The sequence below is a fragment of the Sceloporus occidentalis genome, unplaced genomic scaffold, assembly GCF_023333645.1.
Source record: "Sceloporus occidentalis isolate IW3139 unplaced genomic scaffold, rSceOcc1.0.p SCAF_119, whole genome shotgun sequence".
Classification (NCBI taxonomy): domain Eukaryota; kingdom Metazoa; phylum Chordata; class Lepidosauria; order Squamata; family Phrynosomatidae; genus Sceloporus; species Sceloporus occidentalis.
The window spans coordinates 2542797-2557500 of NW_028317099.1; the positions used below are offsets into that span (position 1 = coordinate 2542797).

The 14704-nt window shown below is 45.3% G+C and overlaps 1 protein-coding gene and 1 pseudogene across 1 annotated transcript in view; one reads left to right on the top strand and one right to left on the bottom strand.

Moving 5' to 3' along the window:
- The window catches only part of LOC149282332 (gamma-aminobutyric acid receptor subunit beta-4-like), a 168492-nt gene that overhangs the window by 76641 nt on the left and 77147 nt on the right, over window positions 1-14704 (bottom strand). The gene's annotated exons all lie outside the window — the stretch shown is intronic.
- On the top strand, window positions 543-661 carry LOC149282333 (5S ribosomal RNA; annotated as a pseudogene).

A 14704-nucleotide genomic window follows, 5' to 3' on the forward strand; every position in this document is an offset into this window, starting at 1 on the left:
GGAGGAGTACAGGTGATAGGGGGTGGAAGCCTAATTACCTGCCCCTATATAAACTCCCCAAGCCTCTACACCAGTGCTTCTTTGTTAAGTTTCAAGTGTTGCTTACCCCTACCTCTAGTACTCGTATCCTTGGTATCCTGACCTTTTTGGCTTTCGTATTCTGTTTATGCTGTCTGCTGCCTGCCTTGACCTTTGGACCGTGACCTCGACTATTCTCCTGGATTTGCCCCTCTTTGTGCTACGCTCCTGGACTCTGTGTAGTGGTGCCTGCGCCACGCTCCGCACCCCCTTACCTGACAAAACAAAGAAGCCATTATGGAGCCTGCAGGCGCTGCTCATGCGCTCCACACCTTGACCCAACAGATTGCAGCTATGGCCCAAAACATGATGGACCTACAGGAGAATCAACTCCTGCTCCGTCAACAGTTCCAAGTCGTCCAAGGGGCCATACCCCAACCACCCCCTGAAGGGGTTCTCCCTGGACCCGTGGGGGAACCATTAGCAGAAGGGGCAGGAGTCCTCCCTGAACCCCCTGTTCGTTTGCCTCCAGCCATACCATCCTGAAAGCGCCCGATCTCGTCTGATCTCAGAAGCTAAACAGGGTTGGGCCTGGTTAGTACCTGGATGGGAGACCGCCTATGAATACCAGGTGTTGTGGTCTACTTGGACGACATCCTCGTCTACTCATCCTCACTAGCAGAACACCGAAAGCACATGGCACTGGTGCTGACTCGGCTCCACCAGAACCACCTCTATGCCAAGCTCTCCAAGTGCACCTTCGAAACCACCAGGGTGGAGTTCCTGGGGTTCATAATCACCCCGGGGAAGATAGAGATGGACCCCAGGAAGGTGATGGCGATCCAGCAATGGCCTGTCCCGAACTCGGTCAAGGCCGTCCAAAGATTCATCGGTTTCGCCAACTTCTACAGGCGGTTTATCAAGGGGTTCTCTCGCCTGGTCCTCCCCATCACCAGTCTCACCAAGAAACATACCAAGTTTCGGTGGACACTACCCGCGCAAAAGGCGTTCGACATGCTGAAACAGCAGTTCACCACAGCCCCCATCCTCGTGCTCCCAAATCCTCTGAAGGCCTACTGGTTGGAAGTGGATGCCTCGGAGTCCGCTGTGGGGGCCGTTCTCTCACAGCGCCACGGAGCCCAAGACCTTCTCCATCCGGTCTCATATTTCTCCAAACGACTCTCCCCGGCTGAGAGCAACTACAACGTGGGGGACCGGGAACTCCTCGCCATCAAGATGGCCTTGGAGGAGTGGCGGCACCTGTTGGAGGGAGCACAATACCCCATCACCGTGTTCACCGACCATCACAACTTGGAATATCTTCGTACAGCCAAGAGACTCTGCCCTCGGCAAGCCCGATGGGCGCTGTTTTTCACTCGCTTTCAACTCCATATCACCTACAGACTCGGGACAAAGAACATCAAGGCCGACGCCTTATCCAGATTGTACGACCCGGTGGAGGAACCAGTCTCGTCACAAGACGGGATCCTACAGTCAGCCCACTTCTTGGGCATACAGACGTCCCTCATGGATGACCTCCGTAGACACAGCCGAACCCTCCACTCCGAACCAGAGACAGTGTCTTGCAAGGCCTCTCAGGGCCTTTTCCTGAAAGACGGGTTGGTGTATGTACCCCTCCTCGCGCGACACACAGTTCTCCGCGCAGTCCATGACCTTCCCTCCTCCGGTCATGGAGGACACCGTCAGACCCGAGACCTCGCCCGACGATACTTTTGGTGGCCGACTATGTCAAAAGACATCGAGCAGTACGTCCACTCATGTTCCGTGTGCGCCCGATCCAAGAAACCCACCACCAAAACAGCAGGCCTCCTGCAACCCCTCGCCATCCCCGAGCGACCATGGACAGACATCACCGTTGATTTCATCGTGGACCTACCACCCTCACAAGGCCACAACACAGTCATGGTGGTGGTTGATCGTCTCACAAAGATGGCACATTTCGTCCCCACCACTGCATTACCCACGGCGGCCAAGACGGCCGACCTGTTTTTGCAAGCCATATACAGACTACATGGGACTCCCCACACAGTATTGTCAGACCGGGGGACCCAGTTCACGTCCCGATTCTGGAAAGCGTTCTGCAAGGGTTTGGGAGTCCGTCGCTGTTTGTCCGCATATCACCCCCGTACCAATGGCCAGACGGAACGGGTGAACCAAATACTGGAACAATACTTGCGCTGCTACGTCTCGCATCTTCAAGACGATTGTAGGTGTAGGTGTGAACACCTTGCTACCATTGGCGGAGTTCTCATACAACAACCACCTACAACGGTCTATAGGGATGTCTCCCTTCCAAGCGGTTTACGGGTACAACCCGTCCTTCCTCTTCGACCTTCCATCCACCGAGGGGGTCCCTCCGGCCCGGGACCGTATCCAGCTACTACAACAAACCGTCCCAGTCCTCAGAGCCGCACTGCAGAAAGCCCAAGCACACCACAAGAAACAATTCGACAAACACCATCGGCCGCATGCCCCTCTTCAAGTGGGCGACAAGGTGTGGCTCTCCTCCAAATACATACCCACTCGGACACCCTCCAAGAAGTTGGGTCCCACCTATCTAGGACCCTTTCTCGTCACCGATTTGGTCGGTCCGATTGCCGTCAAGCTCAAGCTCCCTGACTCCTGGGGTCTTCATCCAACGTTCCACGTATCCTTGGTGAAGAAATGGGTCCCTCCTCTGGACGCTGGGGGAAGCAACATTCCTCCTCCTCCGGTTCTGGTGGACGACGACCAAGAATACGAGGTGGAGAGCATCCTTGACTCCCGCATTCGCAGGGGTCGTTTTGAGTACCTAGTTCTGTGGAAGGGATTCGGCCCGGAGGAACGGTCATGGGAACCCCTGGCCAACGTTCACGCCCCTGCTAAGATCCGATCCTTCCATCACTCCCATTCTGGTCGTCCTGTTCCCCGTCACGCCCGGGGGTCGCGTGTACGAGGGGGGGTATGTCAGGCCCGGCCGGGAGCACCTACCTCGCTGCGGGGGGCCGTCGCCTCGGAGCGCGATCCCCCACCGGCAGACCTCCTCGCGACGTGGCCGCACGGTCCCCGGACCGTGCGCCACGCAGAGTATCGGGTCCGGCGTCGCGGGAGACGTCGGGCAGGAGGTCTAATCCTGCCCGCGGACCTCCCGATCACCCGGACTCCCGGTCTGCGGGCACGAAGTGCCGAGCACGAGCCGCGCACCCGGAGAGGAGGGGGCGGGGTTTAACCCCGTTGATGCAACCTCCCTCTCCCACAGCCACCAGAGGGAGGGGGAGGAGATAGACCCAGCTCTGTCTCCCTCCACTCAGGTGTAGCAAGGGGGAGGGAGACAGGCACTGTGGGTGGGAGGAGTACAGGTGTTACCTGCCCCTATATAAACTCCCCAAGCCTCTACACCAGTGCTTCTTTGTTAAGCTTCAAGTGTTGCTTACCCCTACCTCTAGTACTCGTATCCTTGGTATCCTGACCTTTTTGGCTTTCGTATTCCGTTTATGCCGTCTGCTGCCTGCCTTGACCTTTGGACCGTGACCTCGACTATTCTCCTGGATTTGCCCCTCTTTGTGCTACGCTCCTGGACTCTGTGTAGTGGTGCCTGCGCCACGCTCCGCACCCCCTTACCTGACAAGATCAATGCCCAAACAGCAGGCCAATAAAGTAACGCGACTTATTGGTCAGTTCATTGCTGTTGAAGGGGCATCCTTCTCCATGATTGAAGGGGAGCCTTTCAAACAATTGATGGAGACTGTGGCTCCACAATACACAGTTCCGTCACGTTCCACTTTCAGTAGGAACATTGTCCCCTCACTGTAGAGGAGCTTTCCAAGGCTGCTGGTTCATTCCACAACAGATTTGTGGAGTGCACCTAGTGGGCAGCATGCCTTTCTTTCTTTGACAGCACACTGGTGTCTAAGGAGCTGCTGCAGCAGGCTACCGATCATTCCTTCTCCATGCAGAAGTGATGGATGAAAAGCACACTTCCAAAAATATTCTGCATGCAATGAGGAAAATGTTTAGCCTTTGGGTGGGAGCAGAGGCGGGCACCAATGTTGAAGATGGTTTTGTGGTAACTGACGGAGGTGCCAATATGGTGAAAGCGCTGCGAGATGGTCATATTGTTGGTGTGCGCTGCGCAGCCCACATCATCCATCTTGTAGTGAAGGCAGCAATGTCAGAAGGAACTAATGTAGCAGCAGTAGTTCTGTCCCGCTGCAGAAAGATCGCTGGGCACTTTCACCATAGTGTTAAGGCGAGCCAACTTTTGAGGGAAGAGCAAGAGAGGGCAGGTCTTCCCGTACACTGCCTACGACAGGATGTCAGTACGCGGTGGAACTCCACTTTAGAGATGCTGGAGAGGATTTTGAAGCAGCAGAGGGCAATCCATAATCTTGCCTCAGAGCATAATATTGGGATTACATCTCCATTGAATAGGGAGGATTGGACAGTGATCGCCCAGCTAGTGGCAGTCCTTAATCCATTCAAGGATGCCACTGAAAACTTGTGGCTCAAAACACTGCCAATCTGGCCCAGGTAATCCCAGTGTTCTCCCATCTAGGCAGCAAGATGGATGTGTTCCTTGAAAACCGTGAGGCTGTTCAAGGTGGCACTCTACATCCTGACGTAGCAGCCATAGTCAGGAAGCTGAAGGATCTGCTAAAAGTACACCTTCGCAAACGCATGGAAGAAACTCCCGAAATGATGCTAGCGTGCCTTTGGGAAAGCTAGCATGGAAATTCAATGTAGCTACCGGGAGCAATTGGTTCAAAAGGTGCGTGACTGGCAGCGTAAAATGGGAATGCTGTCCGAGGAGGGAGAGGTGCAGGAGGAGGAAGAGATGATGTTGTCTGCTACTCCTAGCAGCAGCATCAGCAGCAGTACCACAAGCAGCACAATACAGCTGTGTTTTGGGAAGAGGCACTTGGGAGTATAGTTGGACCATTGGACAGAGCTAGCAGCAGAAAGGAGAGTAGTGCTGCTGAAATGGTCAAACTTTACCTCTGTGAAGTTCCTTCTGCGCCTAATGTTGATCCTCGTAGCTACTGGGATGAAAAGAAGAGTGTGTGGCCTGCACTCTCATGGGTTGCGCAGCAGCTACTATCATGTGCGCCAACCACTGTTCAAAGCGAGCGTGTGTTTTCTATGACTGGAAACATGCTGAGTCCACAGCGCTCACGCATGGCACCTCATCTGATGGAGCAGATTGCCTTTCTTAAATTCAATCTGCCCAAATTGGGTTACCCAGCTCTTAGCTTGGAAAGTTAATTTTCTTTCTCTAATGTTCAAGGTAGTTTCTCCCCCTGGCTGCCTCTGTTTGCGGTGTGGCAACGCCTGCTACCTCCGCCGGTGTAGCCAATTTACGCTAGGGCCTAGTGTTTGAGTTATGGAAGTCCGCTCCCAAACGTCTAGGACTGACAGTCTTTGGATGCTTTGCCCTGGGGTGAAACAGGTGAGTTGGTCGTCAATTGCCCACTCATTCGCCTTTCCAAATGCTGCTGCTGGTGGTGGTGGTGCCAGCGTCTCTTCTCTGCCAGTTCGCTTCCTGGCTGAAATCATGCCTCAAATGTCCGTAATGTTCAAGGTAGTTTCTCTCCCTGGTTGCACTTGTTTGCGGTGTGGCAACGCCTGCTACCTCCGCTGGTGTAGCTAATTTACGCTAGGGCCTAGTGATAGCACCATGAAGGTACGTGTGTGCTACTCTATTAGTCGTTTCGGCAGGGGGCTCGCCTGCCATCAACAAATGAAGTGCATTCTGCAGTTCTGCAATTAATTTTCCAAATGGTTTTGGAAACACCTTATATGCCTGGTATTTTCATTTATTTTGGCACTTACCGGGTTAAATATGAATGATGCGCATCGCTGTTTCTAAACAGGATTTCTTTTAATTGTGGTATGCTGGGAGTTGCGTCCCAATAGCGGCCAGAAAAAGAAAAACTGCTTAACAAATGTATATCTTTTTTGAAAGATGACCTTCCAAAGTACCGTATTTGCTGATTATAAGATGACCACCCAAAATCTGAATATTAATTTATGAAAAAAAGAAAAAGCCTGAATATAAGACGACCCTATAGGAAAAAAGTTTTACCAGTAAATGTTAATTCATATAAACTACGTGAAAAAAATTTTTTTTCTAAAAGCTACGATTGAGAAAAATATTTTGATTTCCTTTTTTTTTTTTCAACCTGCCCCCCCAGTTACGCACATCTGCCCCCTGGCTTGCTACTCTGCCCCAGAAATGCCTTATACCCCCTATATGCCACTGTGGCCCATGATATGCCTTTTAACCCTCTAAATGCCACTGTGCCCCATGATATGCCTTTTGACCCCCTATGTGCCACCCTGCCTCCAGAATTGCCTTATATCCCTATATGCCACTCTGGCATTTAGGGGGTTAAAAGGCATATTATGGGGCAGAGTGGCATATAGGGAGGTATAAGGCATTTCAGGAGGCAGAGTGGCATTAAGGGGGTTAAAAGGCATTTCACAGAGCACTCTGCCTCCAGAAATGCCTTATGCCCCCCATTAACACTCCCTTCCCGTCCCTCTTTCAAACTTACCGGAGCTTCTGACTCCCCGGTGCATAGTCCGGGCAGCGTGTAGAGCTCTACGCGACTCGTGTAGACAACTTCCGCTGCAGCCGGGTGTCAGAGATCACGGGGAACTCTCCGTTGCTAACCGCACCTCCTCCTGGCTGCAGCGGAAGTTGTCTACGTGAATCGCGTAGAGCTCTACACGCTGCCCGGACTAAGCACAGGGGACTCAGAAGTACCGGTAAGTGGAGTGGGGGGGGGAGAGACAAGAGGATCCAGGTCCCCTGCAGCTGCGGGGGGATCTGGATCTTAGTCGTCTCATAGTCAGACCTATTTGAGGTCTGATTATAAGACGACCCCAATTATAAGACGAGGGGTATTTTTCAGAGCATTTTCTCTGAAAAAAACCTTGTCTTATAATCAAGCAAATACGGTATTTTACTTGGGGCATTTTGACACTTTTTTTTTAACCATTTTAGTGCCAATCTGTCCTAAACATTGCAGTAAAATTTCATTTTTTTCGAACACAGTATTTCCGTATTTTTTTCCCTGGGTACATAAAATTACTGAAACAACTTGTATTCAGAAACACCCCCCCCCCCCCCCCCGAGTACAGGAATACATGGGTAGGGCATGTCCCTTTGGCATTTCGGGTTCAAAACTGGAACATGCACATTTTAGTTTTCAAACATGGAATTTTGACAGAACAGTTTGTTGGGTCCAGGTCACATATATATATATATATATATATATATATATATATATACACACATACATATATATATATATACATATACACACATATATATATATATATATATATATATAATGTAAAAGGGTGAAGCCGTATTAGTCCAGTAGACACGATGTCAAAAAATAGAGTATTGCAGAGTATGCGGTGATACCTTTTTTATTGGACTAACATAATATTAAAAAGACAAGCTTTCGAGAGTTATCCTCCCTTCATCAGGTCTGAAGCAATACTAATCATCATGATAGAGGTTACAACTTAAAACAAGTGATGGTATAAGGGGGGGGTTGAGTGGGGTGTCGTAAATAATAGGTCTGGAGGTGAGAAATGCAGAGAGGTAGAGAGATAACCCAGGGACAGAACAAATAAACTTAGGGAACCAATAACCACAGTAAAACATCAAAGATAACAGCAATTAGACATTGGATGACTAGATGAAGTTCATATGAAGTTCTGGTAGTGTGTAAGGAAACCAGAATCCACATTAAGTCCCTCTTTTATGGTGTTAAAATGTGTAATCATTTTCATCTCAAATGTTTTTCTTTCCTGAGAGTCTCTGAAATTTCCTTTGAGTACTTTAATTTTTAGGTTTTGGATGGAGTGATTGTTCTGTGTGAAATGATGTCCTACCGGGGTGCAATATTTTTCTTCCTCGTGGTTTTTGATGGAGCTTCGGTGCAGGTTCATTCTAAGGTGCAGCTTAAGCCCAGTTTCTCCAATGTAGCACCCTTTGTCACATGCAGAGCATTGTATCATGTACACCACGTTTGCCGATGTACATGAGTAAGAATATTTGATGCTGTATGTTTTGTTGTTGTGACTGGCTGTGTTGCTGTCACATATATGTTGGCAAAGTTTGCAGCGGGATTTTTTGTTGCATGGTACAGTGCCATTCTGTGTATGCTCCTGTTCTGGGGCCAGTTTGCTGCGCACTAATCTTTTCCTCAGGTTTGGTGGTTGTTTGAATGCCAGTATTGGGGGCTGAGGGAATATTTTTTTCAGTATGGGGTCTTCTGAGAATATCGGCTGTAGGTCTTTAATAATTTTGCGGATTTCCTCAAGAGTTGGGTTGTAGGTAACTACCAGAGGGATCCTGTTTGTGTTATCCTTTTTTTTGTATTCTAGAAGCCTATCCCGTGGTGTCCTTACAGCAGATTTAATTTTTTTGGATATAGTTTTTTCCTTGTAGCCCTTCTTCTGAAATGACTCTGCCAGCGCGCCCAGGTGTTTGTCTCTGTCCTGAGTGTCAGAGCAGATACGGTGGTATCTTATGGCTTGGCTGTAAATGACACCTTGTTTAGTGTGTTTGGGATGAAAGCTTGAATTGTGAAGGTAGCTGTACCTGTCTGTGGGTTTTCTATACACGGAAGAGTGAAGAAAGCCAGAGGTGACAGTTATAGTGCAGTCCAGGAAGCTCACACTGTGTTTTGAGAAATTCATTTTGAGTTTTATAGATGGGTGGAATGAATTGAAAGATTCGTGGAATTTTAAAAGGTTTTCTTCTCCTTCTGTCCATATTATGAAGATGTCGTCGATGTAACGGTAATAATTATGCGGTTTGTGGGGGTGAGTAGCTAGGAATCTCTGTTCCAAGTCAGCCATGAAAAGGTTGGCATATTGCGGTGACATTTTGGTGCCCATGGCTGTCCCGGTCATTTGTAGGTAGTTAGTGTCATAGAACTTGAAATAGTTGTGTGTCCGTATAAATTCTATGAGCTTGGCGATGGTTTCACTATCATATTTTTGTGTGGCATTGCTGGAGGAGAGGAATTTGATGCGGGCCTCAATACCATCTTTATGGGGGATGTTGCTATATAAAGACTCCACATCCATGGTTGCAAGTATTGTATTGGCAGGAAGGTTACTAACTTGGCTCAGTTTATTGAGAAAATCAGTGGTGTCCTGTATAAAGCTCTCAGTGCTGATAACTAGGGGCTTAAGAATGTTTTCTATAAGGCCAGATATAGATTCGGTAAGAGTTCCCATACCTGTAATAATGGGCCGTCCTGGGTTGCCTGGCTTGTGGATTTTGGCAGCATGTAGAAAGTCCCCGTTGAGGATTTGAAGGCACAAGATTTTCCAATTCTTGTTGCATGTGTTTTGAGAAGGATCTGATAAGTTTGATAAGATCTTCTGTATATTCCCTGGTGGGGTCCTGGTTCAATTTTTTGTAGTAGAATTCATCTGCCAATTGTCTATTTCCTTCTGCAATGTAGTCCTGGGTGTTCATGATGACTACTGATCCACCTTTGTCAGCTGGCTTGATGATTATGTTTTTATTATTCATTAAATTATTCAAGGCATTTCAAGGACTGGATGTGGTGTTTTCTTTCTCAAAGAAAAATTCCTTAAGCCTCAGTCTTCTAAAAAATTCCTCCAAGTCTGAGTATAATTGAATGTGGTCCAGTTTGGTGCTTGGACAAAATGTAAGCCCCTTGGATAGCACTATTTTCTCAGGTATTGATAGATTATGATTGGAGAGGTTGACAATTTCATTAATGTCTGTGTTGCTTTCATGGTGGTTAACCTTCTTAGCTTGCATAGGGACATTGACACTTTCAGTGGATAAGGTTGATCTTTTTTTTGGAATGTCTTTGTTCTGAGCAAGGTTTGCCAGTTTCTTCTTTTTTTTCCTGATGAGAACTTGTTGATTTTTTCTGCAGAAATATTCCAATTGTGTTTCCAAGTTTTTAGCTTCAGGTGCAAGTTGTAGAAGATTCTGGAGTGAGGATTGTCTCTGGTCGTATATTCTTTGTTTAATTCCATATAGCTGATGAATTAGGATGTTACGTAGTTTTTCACTGCTTCGTCTGCAGATGTTCTCAGCTGCTGGTGAGTTGTAGGTCGTTGAAAGTGGGTTCTTAATGCCGATTCCCTTCGGGATGAGGTTCATTTTCTTACACCGGGTAAGAAAAAATATATCACTGTTGATCTGAGTTTCTTTTCTTTTCTAATCTTTTGTAATCTTCTAGAATACATAAAAAGGATAACATAAGCAGGATCCCTCTGGTAGTTACCTACAACCCAACTCTTGAGGAAATCCGCAAAATTATTAAAGACCTACAGCCGATATTCTCAGAAGACCCCATACTGAAAAAAATATTCCCTCAGCCCCCAATACTGGCATTCAAACAACCACCAAACCTGAGGAAAAGATTAGTGCGCAGCAAACTGGCCCCAGAACAGGAGCATACACAGAATGGCACTGTACCATGCAACAAATCCCGCTGCAAACTTTGCCAACATATATGTGACAGCAACACAGCCAGTCACAACAACAAAACATACAGCATCAAATATTCTTACTCATGTACATCGGCAAACGTGGTGTACATGATACAATGCTCTGCATGTGACAAAGGGTGCTACATTGGAGAAACCGGGCTTAAGCTGCACCTTAGAATGAACCTGCACCGAAGCTCCATCAAAAACCACGAGGAAGAAAAATATTGCACCCCGGTAGGACATCATTTCACACAGAACAATCACTCCATCCAAAACCTAAAAATTAAAGTACTCAAAGGAAATTTCAGAGACTCTCAGGAAAGAAAAACATTTGAGATGAAAATGATTACACATTTTAACACCATAAAAGAGGGACTTAATGTGGATTCTGGTTTCCTTACACACTACCAGAACTTCATATGAACTTCATCTAGTCATCCAGTGTCTAATTGCTGTTATCTTTGATGTTTTACTGTGGTTATTGGTTCCCTAAGTTGATTTGTTCTGTCCCTGGGTTATCTCTCTACCTCTCTGCATTTCTCACCTCCAGACCTATTATTTACGACACCCCACTCAACCCCCCCCCTTATACCATCACTTGTTTTAAGTTGTAACCTCTATCATGATGATTAGTATTGCTTCAGACCTGATGAAGGGAGGATAACTCTCGAAAGCTTGTCTTTTTAATATTATGTTAGTCCAATAAAAAAGGTATCACCGCATACTCTGCAATACTCTATTTTTTGACATCGTATATATATATTGTGACAGAAAGGCCGGTACAGTAGTGGATGGGCGGTATATACGCCCTACTCTGGCTAATTTTGTGTGTCCTTATGTGTAAAATTAAAGTCCCAGGGAAAGATGTTGTTTGACTACAAACTGCATTACTGGCAGTTTGCAAAACATGGTAAGGGTCCCTGGGGCGGAGCATCTGGAAGAGCAGGGTGGGCCAGTGCTCCAACAGCACTAATTGCTGTATTGATCCAACCCAGAGTCTGCATTCTGGACAGGAGCTCCACAGGTGTGGACTAAGTAGCAGCTCACCTGTGGTTGATTAATTAGCAGGCAGAGGGTAAAAGGAACTGAGCCTGATTCAGAGAAAAAAGGCCATTGTTATTCCAGCTGGGAGAGCTAAGGAACTGAGGAGTGGTTTCTCTCTGAAAAGCCATTTTGATGGAAAATTGTGACTTGTTGGAAGGTGAATGTTTGGAGCTGTTTTGTACTAAGTCAATGCTCAAGCAAAGACTGTTATCCGGTGCTGCTTATAACTGCTGCTGTTTCTTCCTGTAAAATAAACACTGAAACTGAGCTGGATGTATCCTGGGCTTCATTTACCCTAGAAGACTGTGGTAACAACCAAGATCCTTGAAAAAATCCCAAGGAAAAGGGAGGCCTGTCGCAATATATATATATATATATATATATATATATATATATATATATATACATATACACATATATATATATATATATACATATACACATATATATATACATATACACATATATATATATATATATATACACACACACACACACTATATATACACATAATGTAAAAAAAAAAAAAAAAAAGAGTATTGCAGAGTATGCGGTGATACCTTTTTTATTGGACTAACATAATATTAAAAAGACAAGCTTTCGAGAGTTATCCTCTCTTCATCAGGTCTGAAGCAATACTAATCAACATGATAGAGGTTACAACTTAAAACAAGTGATGGTATAAGAGAAGGGTGGGGGGGGTTGAGTGGGGTGTAATATGAAATTGGACAACTATATTGAAAGCTTCCGCATAAGAGTAGCATCCCTCGCTACCACACAACAGAAAAAAATGCTACACAACCTCCTACCTCCAGAAAGAAATGCCTTGAATCATTTAATGAATAATAAAAACATAATCATCAAGCCAGCTGACAAGGGCGGATCAGTAGTCATCATGAAAACCCAGGACTACATGGCAGAAGGAAATAGACAATTGGCAGATGAATTCTACTACAAAAAATTGAACCAGGACCCCACCCGGGAATATACAGGAAGATCTTATCAAACTTATCAGATCCTTCTCAAAACACATGCAACAAGAATTGGAAAATCTTGTGCCTTCAAATCCTCAAATAGGGACTTTCTACATGCTGCCCAAAATCCACAAGCCAGGCAACCCAGGACGGCCCATTATTACAGGTATGGGAACTCTCACTGAATCTATATCTGGCCTTATAGAAAACATTCTTAAGCCCCTAGTTATCAGCACTGAGAGCTTTATACAGGACACCACTGATTTTCTCAATAAAATGAGCCAAGTTAGTAACCTTCCTGCCAATACTATACTTGCAACCATGGATGTGGAGTCTTTACATAGCAACATCCCCCATAAAGATGGTATTGAGGCCTGCATTAAATTCCTCTCCGCCAGCAATGCCACACAAAAATATGATAGTGAAACCATCGCAAAGCTCATAGAATTCATACTGACACACAACTATTTCAATTTTCAATTTCTATGACACTAACTACCTTCAAATGACCGGGACAGCCATGGGCACCAAAATGTCACCGCAATATGCCAATCTTTTCATGGCTGACTTGGAACAGAGATTCCTAGCCACTCACCCCCACAAACCGCATAATTATTACCGTTACATTGATGACATCTTCATAATATGGACAGAAGTACTATTCTTGGCTCCCCCGAGTCTTCTTACACTAGCCTGAGTTTGTTATTCATTCAGTGTAGTTTGAATACTCATTTAAACAAATTTGATTATATTATATCATCTAGTTACCTTTCTATTTTGGTATAAATCCTAAATTCCTTGAGTTTTTTCATACTAGACTGTATCTGTTCCCATGTAATGTAAGACCCCAATGGGTATAGTGTCTTGGAATATAATATAGCCACCGATAATCATATTCTTACTCCTCCCTTCTACCACCACCCTTGTTTGTATTCGTCCTTGATAGTATGTGTTGTGAATGAATGTAGTGTATTAGGAAGTATGATTTATATATGATCTTCTATTGAATAAGAAAACTAGTCTAGACCCATTTGAAGCTATTGCATAAGCTATTGCATAAGAAAATGTTGTAAATTTCGATATACGAATGAATTGTTGCATATATTTTTCATATTTTGTATGTTATTGGTATGTGTTTTTTATATTTAAAAAAAAAAAATAATAATATGGACAGAAGGAGAAGAAAACCTTTTAAAATTCTACAAATCTTTCAATTCATTCCACCCATCTATAAAACTCAAAATGAATTTCTCAAAACACAGTGTGAACTTCCTGGACTGCGCCATAACTGTCACCTCTGGTTTTCTTCACTCTTCCGTGTATAGAAAACCCACAGACAGGTACAGCTACCTTCACAATTCAAGCTTTCATCCCAAACACCACCGTATTCCCTTACGAAAAAATTACTGCAGTTTTTCTGAAGTAATACTGCAGTTTTTTGGACATGAAAAAACTGCAATACTGCACTTTTACTGCAGTATTACTGCACATTTACTGCAGTATTACTGCATTTGTACTTCACTGTACTGCAGTTTTACTGCAGTTATTTTTGTACGGAAGTACAAATCCAATAAAGCTGCAGTACATTGAAGTACAACTGTAGGTTTGCAGCATAAAAAAAAAAGTGCACTAAATGTGCAGTACAACTGCAGTACAGTGGAGTACAAATGCAGTAAAACTACAGTAAATGTGCAGTAATATTGCAGTAAAAGTGCAGTATTGCAGTTTTTTCATGTCCAAAAAACTGCAATATTACTTCAGAAAAACTGCAGTAATTTTTTGTAAGGGTTTGCTCTGACACTCAGGACCGAGACAAACACCTGGGCGCGCTGGCAGAGTCATTTCAGAAGAAGGGCTACAAGGAAAAAACTATATCCAAAAAAATTAAATCTGCTGTAAGAACACCATGGGAAAGGCTTCTAGAATACAAAAAAAAGGATAACACAAGCAGGATCCCTCTGGTAGTTACCTACAACCCAACTCTTGAGGAAATCCGCAAAATTATTAAAGACCTACATCCGATACTCTCAGAAGACCCCATACTGAAAAAAATATTCCCTCAGCCCCCAATACTGGCATTCAAACAACCACCAAACCTGAGGAAAAGATTAGTGCGCAGCAAACTGGCCCAGAACAGGAGCATGGCACTGTACCATGCAACAAAT